Here is a 13547-nt window from a genome sequence, read left to right on the forward strand (position 1 = left end):
TGAGAAATTGAGATTTTGCTTCTGGAATCTCAATTCTATTCCATTGGTCTATATGCCTGTTCTTGTACCAACACCAGGTTGTTGTGATCATTGTAGCTTTATGATAAAGCTTAAAGTCTGGGACTGTGATACCTCCTGCTTTGTTTTTTTTGCTGAGGATTGTTTTGGCTATTCGTGGTCGTTTATGTTTCCATATGAATTCCTGTATTATTGTTGTTTCTAGGTCTGAGAAGAATGTTGCTGGTAATTTGATGGGCACTGCATTAAATCTGTAGATTGCCTTAGGTAGAATGGACATCTTAACAATGTTGATTCTTCCATTCCATGAGCATGGAATATTTGTCCACTTGTGTCATCTTTGATTTCTTTGAGTAGTGTTTTGTAGTTTTCATTGTGAAGGTCTTTCACGTCTCTGGTTAGGAAGATGTCAAGGTATTTCATTTTTTGTGTGTGGCTATTGTGAATGGAATTGTGCTTCTGATTTGTGTTCTGTTTATTTATTATTGGTGTATAGAAATGCGATTGTCTTTTGCACATTTATTTTATACCCTGAGACTTTGCCAAAGTCCTTTATTATTGTAGGAGGTTTTTGACAGATTCTCTTGGATTTTCAAGCCATAGAATCATATCGTCAGAAAAGAGGGAAAGCAGTTTTATTTTTCCCCTCCCAATCAATATATCTTATTTCTTTTTCTTGTCTTATTGCATTAGCTAGGATTTCCTGTAGAATGTTAAAAAGAAGTTTGCCTTTTCCTGATCTTAGCAGGAAAACTTCTAGTTTTTCACTATGACATATGGTGCTAGCTGTAGTTTTTCTGTAGATATGCCTTATGAAGTTGAGGAAATTCTACTCTATTTCTAGTTTGTTGAGGTTTTTTAAAAAAAATCATCAATGAGTATTGGTTTTTGTCAAATGCTTTTTATTCATCTATTGATATAATCATGTGATTTTTCTTCTTTAGCCTTCTGACATTAACTGATTTTCAAATATTGAATTAGGTTTGCCTACTTGGGAAAACCCTACCTGGTTGTAGTGTATAATTATTTTTATACATTGTTGGATTTGAATTGCTAATATTTTGTGGAGAATTCTTTTTTTCGTTTATGTTCATGAGAGACACTGGTCTGTAATCTCCTTTTCTTGTAATGTCTTTGGTTTTAGAACTGAATAATGCTGGCCTCACAGAATGCATTAGGAAAGATTTCTTCTGTTTCTATCATCTGAAAGAGACTGTAGATATTTAGTCTAATGTCTTCCTTAACTGTTTGGCAGAATTCACCAATGAATCCATTTGAGCCCGGTAATTTTTGTCTTGGAAGATTATTAACTACTGATTCAATTTCTTTAACAGATATAGCCCTATTCAGGTCTATTTCTTCTTTTTAAAATTTTAGATTAGGCCAGACATGGTGGCTCAAGCCAATAATCCCAGCATTTTGAGAGGCCAAGGTGAGAGGACTGCCTGAGCCTATGGGTTTGAGACCAGCCTGGGCAACTTGGTGAGACCTCATCTCTACAATAAATAAAAAAATTAGCCAGGTGTGGTGGCACACACCTGTGGTTCCAACTACTTGGAAGGCTGAAGAGGAAAGACTGCCTGAATCTAGTAGGTCGAGGTTGTGGTGGCTGTGAGCATGCCACTGCACTCCAGCTTGGGTGACAGAGACTCCAACTCAAAAAAATTTTTTTAAATTTTAGCTTAAGAGGATACATGTGCATATTTATTACATGGGCATACTTCATAGTGGTGGAGATGGAGCTTCCAGTGTACATGTCACCCAAATACTGAACATTGTATCCAATAGGTAATCTTTCCTTCCTTTTTTTTTTTTGAGTCAGAGTCTCACTCTGTCACCCAGGCTGGAGTGCAGTGGCATGCTCACAGCCATCACAGCCTCGACCTGCTGAGCCCAGGCGATCCTTCCACCTTAGCCTTCCAAGTAGCTGGAACTCCAGGCATGTGCCACCACGCCCAGTTAATTTTTCTTGATTTATTGTAGAGATGAGGTCTCGTCAGGTTGCCCAGGATGATCTTGAACCCCTGGACTCAGGTAATCATTTTGCCTTGGCTTCCCAAGTGTTGAGCCACTGAGCCCAGCAATAGGTAATCTTTCAATCCTCACCCATCTCACCTCCTCTCTCACTCCTTTTAGAGTCTCTAGTGTGTATTACTATATTTATGCCCATGTGTACCCATTGTTTAGCCCCTACTTGTAAGTAAGAATATGTGATATTTGATTTTCTGCTTATGAGTTAGTTTACATAGGATAATGGAGTCCAGATCCATCCATATTGCTGCAAAGGGCATGATTTCATTCTTTTTTAAATGGCTGAATGAATGGTATTCTATGGTTTATATACACCACCTTTTCTTTATCCAATCAACTACTGATAAAAACCTAGGTTGGTTCTGAGACTTTTCTACTGTGAATGGTGTTGTGATAAACACACAAGGCAGGTACCTTTTTTATATAATTGCTTGTTTTCCTTTGGGTAGATACTCCATAGTGGGACTGCTGGGTCAAATGGTAGCTCTATTTTCCAGAGAGGTTGAATCAATCTACATTTCCACCAACAATGTACAAGAGTTCCTTTTTCTTTGCATCCATGTCAACATCTGTTCTAGTTGTTTTTGACTTTCTAATAATAGCCAATCTGACTAGTGTAAGATGATATATCAAATTGGTTTAATTTGTATTTCTCTGCTAATTAGTGATGTTGAGCATTTTTTCATATGCTTGTTGGCCATCTGTATGCCTTCTTTTGAGAAATATCTGTTCATGTCCTTTGCCTAGTTTTTAATAGAGTTGTTTGTTACTTTCCTGTTGAGTTCCTTGTAGATTCTGGATATTAGTCCTTTGTCAGAGGCATAATTGCATACATTTTATCCCATTCTGTAGGTTACCTGTTTACTCCATTGATTATTTCTTTTGTGGAGAAGCTTTTTAGTTTAATTAAGTCCCATTTGTCTATTTTTGGTTTTGTTGCATCTGCTTTTGGGGCCTTCATCATGAATTCTTTGCCTATGCCAATGTCCAGAAAAGTTTTTTCTAGGTTTTCTTTTAGGATTTTTTTTGAATGAGAGTCTCACTCTGTCGCCCAGGCTGGAGTGCAATGGCATGATTACAGCTCACCACAGTCTTGAACTCCTGGGTTCAAGCAAGCCTCCTGCTTTAGTCTCCCAAGTAGCTGGGACTACAGGTGCATGCTGCCATGCCCAACTAATTTTTTGTGGAGACAAGGTCTCACTATGTTGCCCAGGTTGGTCTTGAACTCATGGGCTCAAGCAATCCTCCAATCTTAGTCTCCCAAAGTGCTGGGAGAGCCACCACACCGGGCTTCTTCTACATTTTTGCAATTTCCGGTCTTACATTTAGGTCTCTAATCCATCTTGAACTAGTTCCTTGAGATGCAACATTAGGTTGTTAATTTGAAGATCTTTTCATCTTTTTGATGTAGGCACTTAATGTCATAAACTTTCCTCTTAGCACTGTTTCTAAGAGGTTTTAGTATGTTGTGTCTCTATTTTCATTGATTTCAAATAAGTTTTTGATTTCTGCCTTCATTTCATTGTTTACCCAAGTCATTCAGGAGTAAGTTTTGTTTCCATGTACTTGTATGGTTTTGAGAGTTCCTCTTGGTATTGATTTATAATTTTATTCCACTGTGGTCTGAGAAGCCATTTGATATGATTTTAATTTTTTCAAATTAATTGAGACTTGGTTTATGGCCAAGAATATGGTTAATTTTGGAGAATGTTCTTTGCATAGATGAAAAGAATGTATATTCTGCAGTTGTTTGGTAGAATATTCTGTAAATGTCTGTTAGGTTCATTTGGTCTATAATTCAGTTTAAGTCCAGAGTTTCTTTGTTGATTTTCTGTCTTGATGATCTGTCAAATGATGTTAGTGAGATTATTAAAGTCCTCCACTATTATTGTATTGCTATCAATCTGTTTTGTTTTTTTTTTTGAGTTGGAGTCTCACTCTGTCGCCCAGACTGGAGTGCAGTGGCCGCTCCCGGCCACCGCAGCCTCGACCTGCTGGGCTTCGGCGATCCTTCTGCCTCAGCCTTCCAAGTAGCCGGAATTACAGGCATGCACTACCACGCCCGGCTGATTTTTTGATTTATTGTAGAGATGAGGTCTCGCTGCCCAGGCGGGTCTCGAACCCGCGGACTCAGGTACTATTTTTTAAGGCCTAGTAGTATTTAGAAATCTAGGTGCTCCAGTATTGAGGGCATATGTATTTGTGATAGCTAAATCTTCTTGTTGTATTGAACTCTTTATCATTATATGATGTCGGGAGCCAGCCTCAGAGGCCTTCACGTTGATAGGGTCCAGAAGGCCAAAGACCCCAGGTTGCAGGGCAACTCTGGGCAGCTATCGGCCCTGCTTCTTCTACTCATCTTGTTATGTTCACCGTTGGAATTCGGAGAGTTGGGAGATGCAAAATATGGCAGTTAATTAAAAGAACCTATTAGTAGAAACAAGCAATTAGTGAAATGGAAATTTTTCTGCTGAGATATGACCCTCCACTTAAGTTTCTCCATCCCCACCCTTTTGGTGCTTAAACCTGCAACAATAATTAAAAACTGAGGGTGGCACTCTCCTACCCCTGAGAGCCTTGGATTAAATGTACATCAGGGCTCTCATTATCCCTGTCGGGGGACTATAGACACAAATTATAAACATCATGTTTGGCATCATAATAGGCTTATTAATTTTAGTTCTCTAAGTTGGTTGCTAATTGGAGAGCTTTGGGGATGCTGTTTTCATTCTGCTAATTGTGAAGTGTTAGTAGATGATTAATAAAGAAAGGTTGAAATAGTAGAAAAGGCTTTGTAATGGTATTTAGAAAAAATAAAATGTTAGGAAAACATAAGTTAGGCATTAAATTGTTAAAAGGTTAGATGGTTAGGTTTAATAGTTTGAGAAAACACATTGTGAAAAAATTGCATGCTTTGAAGAATTGATAGTAGAACAGGTGGTTAAGGTTAATAGTTACATGCTTTAAAGATTCTATTAGTGGATACATTGTCACAAACTTGAGAAAAGACAGACAGTATTTCATTGCAACAATGAACAAAACAAGATGTTAAAAAAAATACTGTCTGTTCCTGTGTGGTTTATTAACCAAGGACTGATTAATACACCTGGGTTTGAAGGCCAAACTGTATGTAACTAAAAATATAAAAAGAACTTAAAAAGAAAAATAAATTGGCATCTGTCCTGCACAACAACAGAGTCAGTTGTTCGAAGTGTTTCCTTCCTTCAATGCTGACACTGTTCTTCCTTCAGGAGACCCTGACGTGCTGGAGCTGGACTCTGGCAATATAATTCCCTTCTTTGGGTGTGAGTGTGTGTGTGTGCTTACCGTAGTTGATTTAAATTCTGTTTTACTGGCCAGGCTCGGTGGCTCAGCCTGTAATCCCAGCACTTTGGGAAGCTGAGGTGAGTGGATTGTCCAAGCCTGCGGGATCGAGATCAGCCCAGGCAACTTGGCAAGACCTTGTCTCTACTACAATAAATTAAAAATTAGCTTGGTATGGTAGTGTGCACCTGTAGTTCCAGCTACTTGGAAGGCTGGAGCCTAGCAGATCGATGCTGGGGTGGCCACGAGTGTGCCACTATACTCCAGCCTGACTCCAACTCAAAAATAAATAAATAAAGTCTGTTTTTATCTGATATGAGAATGGCTACTCCTGCTCACTTTTGTTTTCCATCTGTGTGATATCTATACTTCTACCCTTTTACCTTGAGTGTGCTTTAGCCGGTTGGTGGGTCTCTTGTAGACAGCAGACGGTCATTTTTGTTTTTTGGGTTTTTAAAAAAAGTACAATTTGCCACTCTGTACTTTTTAAGTGGGACATTTAGGCCATTTACATTCAGGGTTAATATTGATATGTGAGGTTTAGTTTTTGTCATAGTGTTGTTAGTTGTTTGGGGGTTTCAATTGTGCAACTGCTCTTTAGGCTCTGCAAGCTTTGTATTTATGTGTCCTTTTCTAATGGTAAGTATTGTCCTTTCATTTCCATGTTTGGGACTCCTCTGAGCACTTTTTGTAGGGCTGATCTAGTGGTCACAAATTCTTTTAGCATTTGGTTTTCTAGAAAAGGCTCTATTTCTTCTTCATTTATAAAGTTTAGTTTGGCAGAATATAAAATTTTGGCTTGCAGTTATTTTTTTTTTTTTCCTTTAAGGAGTTTAAAAATAGGCCCCCAATCTCTTCTGGCTTGCAGGATTTCTGCAGAGGAGTCTGCTATTAGTCTGACTGGTTTTCCTCCATAGGTGATTTGATAACCTTTCTAGCTATCTTTTGTTTTGTTTTGTTTTGTTTGAGTTGGAGTCTCACTCTGTCACCCAGACTGGAGTGCAGTGGCCGCTTCCGGCCACCGCAGCCTTGACCTGCTGGGCTCCGGCGATCCTTCCACCTCAGCCTTCCAAGTAGCTGGAACTACAGGCACGCGCTACCACGCCTGGCTAATTTTTTTGATTTATTGTAGAGATGAGGTCTCGCCAAGTTGCCCAGGTGGGTCTCGAACCCGTGGGTGCAGGCAATCCACTCACCTCAGCCTCTCAAATCACAGGATTACAGGCTGAGCCACTGAGCCCGGCTTGTGTTGATTTTCAACCTTCTCTTGGATTTCTTTGAGCTTTCTTGCCATCCATACCTTGAATTCTTTATCTGTCATTTCTCAGTTCCTATTTTGGTTAGGGTCCATTGCTAGAGAGCTAGTATGATCCTTTGGTGGTGTCACAACATTCAGATTTTTCATGATGCCTTTATATTCAGATTTTTCATGAAGTCTTTATATTCAGATTTTTCTTGATGCTTTTATTTTTCAGACGCTCCTTCTTATCTGGAGATGCTGCTGCTTTTTAAATCTATTTTCATTTGGATAGAATTTTTATTATTCCCCCACTGCCCCAGGGAGTGTGACTGTAGAATATGGTGGGAAGGGTCTTTCGGCTGTGAACTTCCGGCAGCAGGTTTTATATTGGGCTGCGTAGTTTGACCTGCAGGCCAGTAGGTGGCATTTTCAGGTAAGATCAAGATGCAGCACAAGCAGACGGGTATGTACTTGATTTTTGTTTACTGTGAAGTACTCTGTTATTTCAGGCAATGGGCTGGACAGTGGAGTGCCTGGTGCCCTGGGCTTTCTGTTCAGCAGAGGTGAGGGGGCCACAGCTGGACTGAGTTGGACATCCTGGCTTGCCCGTGAATACCTAAATGACAAGTGCAGGCACAGCACTGATGGAGGTGGTTGGGGGAGCTCCTGGTGAGATGAGCTGAGGTAGGGGGTTGGTCAGGTGCCAGTGTTGTTGGACTGGGCTAGGTAATTCCTCAATTCCCAGGCCCCTGGATGGCTCACTGGATGGTTTATTGAGAGCAGAAGGAGATGGGTCAGAATTGGGTCAGCCCAGAGCTCAGGTGCTGGTTGTGATAGGGAGGGCTGGGCTGGTCCCCAGGTCACAGGCAGAACTCACAGGCAAGGGAGGCAGGTGGAACACTCAGGCAGTGGGAGACTGAGGGCAAATCGCAGGCTTGTGGGTGCTAGGCTGCCGCTGAAATAGTCATGCAGAAGCAGGGTAGCTGTGCTGTGAGCCTCTCACTGGGAAGGGAAGGCCCTCTTGGCTGGGACAGTGGAGACTGGCAGCTGAGGGGACACACAGCTCACTCACACTTTCCTCCCACAGAAGTGGCACTGGATTTTGCTGTTGGGAAGCACGAAGGTGCCTGGCCTCCCCATTTCTTTCCTGGCCTGAGGGTGGCAGGGTTCGAGGTATGTTGACTATGGAGGGCCTATTGGTGGCCTCTGGGAGTTGAGCTGCCACTGTAGTGTTCAGACTTGGGTAGGGTGTGTACACCATGGGCTTGTTACCAAAGCAGGCAAGCTCGGTCCGGCAGGGAGGCACAGAGATGGGAGTCGTGTGGTGTATAGTCCACCCACTTCTCTGCACCACAGCTGTGGTGTCCATCATGGGGGTACACGCAAGTGCCCCACTGCCCTATTCTCTCCCAGACTCATGGATGGCTGGGGCAGAGGCAGCAGTGGCAGTGACTGGAAAGGGCCCAACCTCAAGCTCTGGGAGTTGGGTCCTCAGAGCACCGAGCTGCAGTGGCAGTGTTCAGATAGGGGCAAGGAGGCAGTGCTGCACCGAGGGCTTGTCGCAGAAGCAAGCAAGCACCAGCTGACAGGGAGCCACGGATGTGGGGGTCACGTGGTATGCAGACTGCCCATTCCTCCACACTGGTTGTGGCATCCATCCTGGGGGCACACGAAAGGGCCCTGCCTCCCCATCTCCTCCTTGACCCATGAACAACAGGGACAGAGGCAGCAGTGGCAGTGACTGGGAAAAGCCTAACAGTGACCACTGGGAGGTGGGCCCTTAGAGGAGCACCAAGCTGTAGCCCATATTTGGGTGGGGGCAAGGTGACTGTGCTATGCCAGGGGTCTGTCACAGATGCAGGCAACCTCTGATTGGCAAGGAACCACGGGGTGGGATGGGGGCAGGGTTGCACAGTGCACAGACCACCTGCTCTCCTGTACTGCAGCTCCAATGTTTGTCGTGGGGGCATGCAAAAATGTCCCGCCTCTCCATTCCTTCCCTGGTTTACGCTGGTGGAGATTATGGAGAGCCTATTGGCAGTTTCTGGGAGTTAAACCGTGGCTGCAGTGATCGAGGGGGCTCTCTTGTGAGTAGGACTGCAAAGATCCGTAGTGGAGGTGTGGAACCCCAAGGGCATCCCTCTCACTCACTCACCCCTTACCCACATTAGGAACCTGGCTCTGCACAGTCTGGCTCTACAGGCTGCCTGGGTTTGCCCTCCTCTGTTCTCCATGGTTCCTGTCACTTCTCTGGTAAATTTCAGTGTGCTTAGAAGATCCATTTGAATTGTTAGTATTTACTAGCTACTTTAATCCCTCTCCATGAGAGAGATGCCCACTAGCTGCTTCTAGTCATCTATCTCTAACGGGAACGATCTTATTTTTTCTTATGCGTTCTGGAAAATTGTGTCTTTTAAGAAATTGGTTTGTTTCATCTAGGGCAAAGAGTTGTTCATGGCATTCCTTGATTTTTCTTTTCAATACCCATGGGATCTGTACGAATATCTGCTTTCATTTCTGATATTAGTAATTTGTGACCTCTTTTTCCCAGCCTAGCAGAGACTTAGCAATTTCAATAACCTTTTCAAAGAACTAGCTTTTGGTTTGATTTTTCTCTACTGAGTTTGTTTTCAATTTCATTGATATATGTTCTAATTTTTATTATTTTTCTTCAGCTTACTTTGGATTTAATTTGCTCTCTTCCTGTTTTGTTTTGTTTTTTTTTTTTCTTTTTTTTCTGAGTCAGAGTCTCACTTTGTCGCGCAATGTGGAGTGCAGCAGCACACTCATGGCCATACCAGCGCCAACCTGCTGGGTTCCGGCAATTCTTCCACCTCAGCTTTTCATGTAGCCAGAACTACAGGTATGTGCTACCATGCCCGACTAATTTTTTTAATTTATTGTAGAGATGAGGCCTCACCAAGTTGCCCAGGCTGGTCTCGCCTTGGCCTCCCAAAGTGCTGGGATTACAGGCTGAGCCACCAAGCCCGGCCTCTAGTGGCTCTTAAAGTGGGTACGGAGATTACTGATTTTAGATCTTTCTTATTTTTCCCCAATACATGCACTAAATGTTATCAATTTCCCTCTAGGCACAGCTTTCACAGCATCCCACAAATTTTGATGAGTTTTCATATTCATTTTGTGCAAAATATTTTTGATTTTTTTTTTTTGGTTGAGATTTTTGTCTTTGGTTCCTGTGTTATTTAGAAATGTGCTGTTTAAGCTCCAAGTATTTTGGAATTTTCCAGCTATTTTTGTTATTGATTTACAGTTTAATTCTACTATGGTCTGAAAGTAGATATTACATTAGTTATATTCTTTTAAATTTGGTAAGATATGTTTTATAGCCCAGAGTGTGGTCTATCTTGATGAATTTCCTATATAAACTTGAGAAAAATGTGTATTCTACTATTGTTGGATGAGGTAGTCTATAGCTGTCCATTGTATCTAGTTAATTGATGGCATTGTTGAGTTTATGTTCTTACAGATTTCCTTTTTGTCGGATATTTCCATTTTTGATACAGGAATGTTGAAGTCTTCACTATACTAGTGAACTTATGTACTTCTCCTTGGAGTTCTAGCATGTATTCTGAAGCTTTGTTAGGTGCATACAAATTAAGGATTATTCTGTCTTCTTGAAGAATTGACTCCTTTATCATTAAGCAATGCCCTTTTCTATTTCTGATAACTTACCTTGCTCCTAACACAGCTCTGTCTGAAATCAATATAGCTACTACTACTTTCTTTTGCTAGCATGATATAGTTTTCTCCTCTATTTACTTTTAATTTATATGTGTCATTATATTTAAATTACATTTCCTGTAGTCAACATACAGATGAGTCTTGGTTATTTATTTATTTATTTTTTTCTGAGTTGGAGTCTCACTCTGTCACCCAGACTGGAGTGCAGTGGCCGCTCCCGGCCACCGCAGCCTCGACTTGCTGGGCTCCGGCGATCCTTCCACCTCAGCCTTCCGAGTAGCTGGAATTACAGGCATGTGCTACCACGCCCAGCTAATTTTTGATTTATTGTAGAGATGAGGTCTCGCTGCCCAGGTGGGTCTCGAACCCGCAGGCTCTGGCAATCCACTCACCTCAGTCTCCCAAAGGCGCGGGATTACAGGCTGAGCCACCGAGCCCGGTGAGTCTTGGTATTTATAAATCCATTCTGACAACCTGTTTTATAATCCATTACGAGCATTGATGTTCAAAATGATTATTGCTATAGTTGAATTACTATAGTTGAATTCCCTTTTTTTTTTTTTTTTTGCAGTTTTCTATTTGTTGCTCTTGCTCATTGTTCCTATTTCTGTGTTCCACTCTTTTTCTGTCTTTTGTTGTTTTAATGGAACATTTTATATTTTATCTCCTTACTTAGCAAATCAATTATTTGAGGGGGAACCCCTCCAAAAATGGAATTATTCTTTGGAGGGCGGGCCCCGCCTAGTACAAGGTTTTTCCTGCTAGGTAACTGTTCTAGGAACTCTTTGGCATCAGTGTAGTAGTACTGATGCCAAAGCATTAGCATTGTTGAGAGGGTGTGTTTGGCTTCAGTGAATTTTTTTCTTTAAGATTCTTTCAATGTGTTTGCCCATTTCAGGATGGATGATTTACGAGTGCACCTGCCCCCACCAAACTGTTCAGCAGTTTTTGACCCAAAATAGCATGATTCTGGTGCCCCACCCTCCCTATTCATTCAATCTCATTCTGAGAGACTGTTTTTGGTTTCCCTGGATGAAAAAAGGGAAACTTTTTGCTGATGTGGAAGAGGTGTAACAAAAAAAATGGCAGAAGCATTAAAGGATCAAAACTGACAAGTTCAAAAACTGTTCTGAGCAGTGGAAAAAGCATTCTGATAGGTGTATTGTATCAAATGGAGAATACTTTGAAGGTGACTGAAATTTAAATATGTAAGAATACACATTTTGAAATAAATAAGTTCTGGGGTTTTTTGGGTCCCCTCCTTATACATTATTTTTAACCTTTTGAAATATTTGTCCTAGAGTCTCCAATATACATTTATAACTAATGTAAGTTCACTTTCTTTTTTTTTTTTTTTTGAGTTGGAGTCTCACTCCGTTGCCCAGACTGGAGTGCAGTGGCCGCTCCCGGCCACTGCAGCCTCGACCTGCTGGGCTCTGGCGATCCTTCCGCCTTAGCCTTCCAAGTAGCTGGAACTACAGGCGCACGCTACCACGCCCGGCTCATTTTTGATTTATTGTAGAGATGAGGTCTCGCCAAGTTGCCCAGGCAGGTCTCGCACCTGCGGGCTCAGGCAATCCACTCACCTCAGTCTCCCAAAGACGCAGGATTACAGGCTGAGCTTCCGAGCCTGGCTTAAGTTCACTTTCAAATAACACTATTCCACTTCATGGGTAGGTGAGTACCTTTTCATAACAAAATAATTTTAATGTCCCCTCCCATCCCTTGTATCACTGTTGTCATTTCACTTATACATAAGCATGACAAATGCATAACCAAATACATGGTGGCTATTAGCATTTTGAAAAAACCATTAGGTCAATTAAGAAAAAAATTAAAGTTCTTATTTTACTTTTATGTATTCCTTCTGTGACACAATTCCTTTCCTTTTGTATATCTGTGTTTCTGACCTATATAATTTTCCTTTTTTCCAAATAACTTCTTTTAACATTTCTTGCAAGGAAGATCTACTGGCAGCAAATTCCCTTAAATTTTGTTTAAGAAGCTGGGCTCGGTGGCTCAGCCTGTAATCCTGTGCCTTTGGGAGGCTGAGGTGAGTGGATCGCCTGAGCCTGCGGGTTCAAGACCTGCCTGGGCAGCAAGACCTCATCTCTACAATAAATAAAAAAATCAGCTGGGCGTGGTAGCGCATGCCTGTAATTTTGGCTACTTGGAAGACTGAAGGGGAAGGATCGCCGGAGCCCAGCAGGTCGAGGCTGTGGTGGCCGGGAGCGGCATCTGCACTCCAGTCTGGGCAACAGAGTGAGACTCCAACTCAAAAAAAAAATTTTTTTTTGTTTAAGAAAGTTTTTATTTCTCCTTCACTTTTGAATAATAATTTCACCAGACTGGGAATGGCAGGGTGTGCCTGTAATCCCATCTACTCAAGAGGCAGAGGCGGGAGGATTGCTCGAGCCCAGGAGTTTGAAGCTGTAGTAAGCTATGATCATGCCCCCACACTCCAGCCTGGGTGACAGAGATGCCATATCTTAAAAAAAAAAAAATGATAACTTTTTTGCTAGGTACAGAGTTTTAGGTTGGTAACAGCTCCCCCACTCCAATTCTTTAATATTTTATTCTAGTCTTCTTTTTTTTTTTTTTGCCTCCATGGTTTCTGAATTATTAGATGTAATTCTTATCTCTGCTCTTCTACAGAAAGTTTTTCCTCTGGCTTCTCTCAGAGTATATATATATATATTTGAGTTGGAGTCTCACTGTCGCCCAGACTGGAGTGCAGTGGCCGCTCCCGGCCACCGCAGCCTTGACCTGCTGGGCTCCGGCGATCCTTCCGCCTCAGTCTTCCGAGTAGTCGGAACTACAGGCGCGCGCTACCACGCCCGACTGATTTTTTGACTTATTGTAGAGATGAGGTCTCGCCTGCCCAGGTGGGTCTCGAACCCGTGGGCTCAGGCAATCCACTCACCTCAGCCTCCCAAAGGCGTGGGATTACAGGCTGAGCCACCGAGCCCGGCGAGTATATTTTTTTAATATTTGATTTTCTGTAGTTTGAACATGATGTACCCAGGTACATTTTTTTTGTCTTTGTTTTTGTTTTGTTTCTTTTTGCTTTCTGGTCTATATCCTGCTTGGTGTTGATCTGTGGTTTGCTATCTGACATAAATTTGGGGAAATTCTCAGCCATTATTTTTTCAAATATTTCTTCTGTTCCTTTACCTTTTTCTTCTTTTGGTATTTCTATTATGCATATGTTATACCTTTTGTAGTTGTCCTA

Source organism: Carlito syrichta, unplaced genomic scaffold (genome assembly GCF_000164805.1).
Source record: "Carlito syrichta isolate Samal-C Ts95f unplaced genomic scaffold, Tarsius_syrichta-2.0.1 Scaffold103403, whole genome shotgun sequence".
NCBI lineage: Eukaryota > Metazoa > Chordata > Mammalia > Primates > Tarsiidae > Carlito > Carlito syrichta.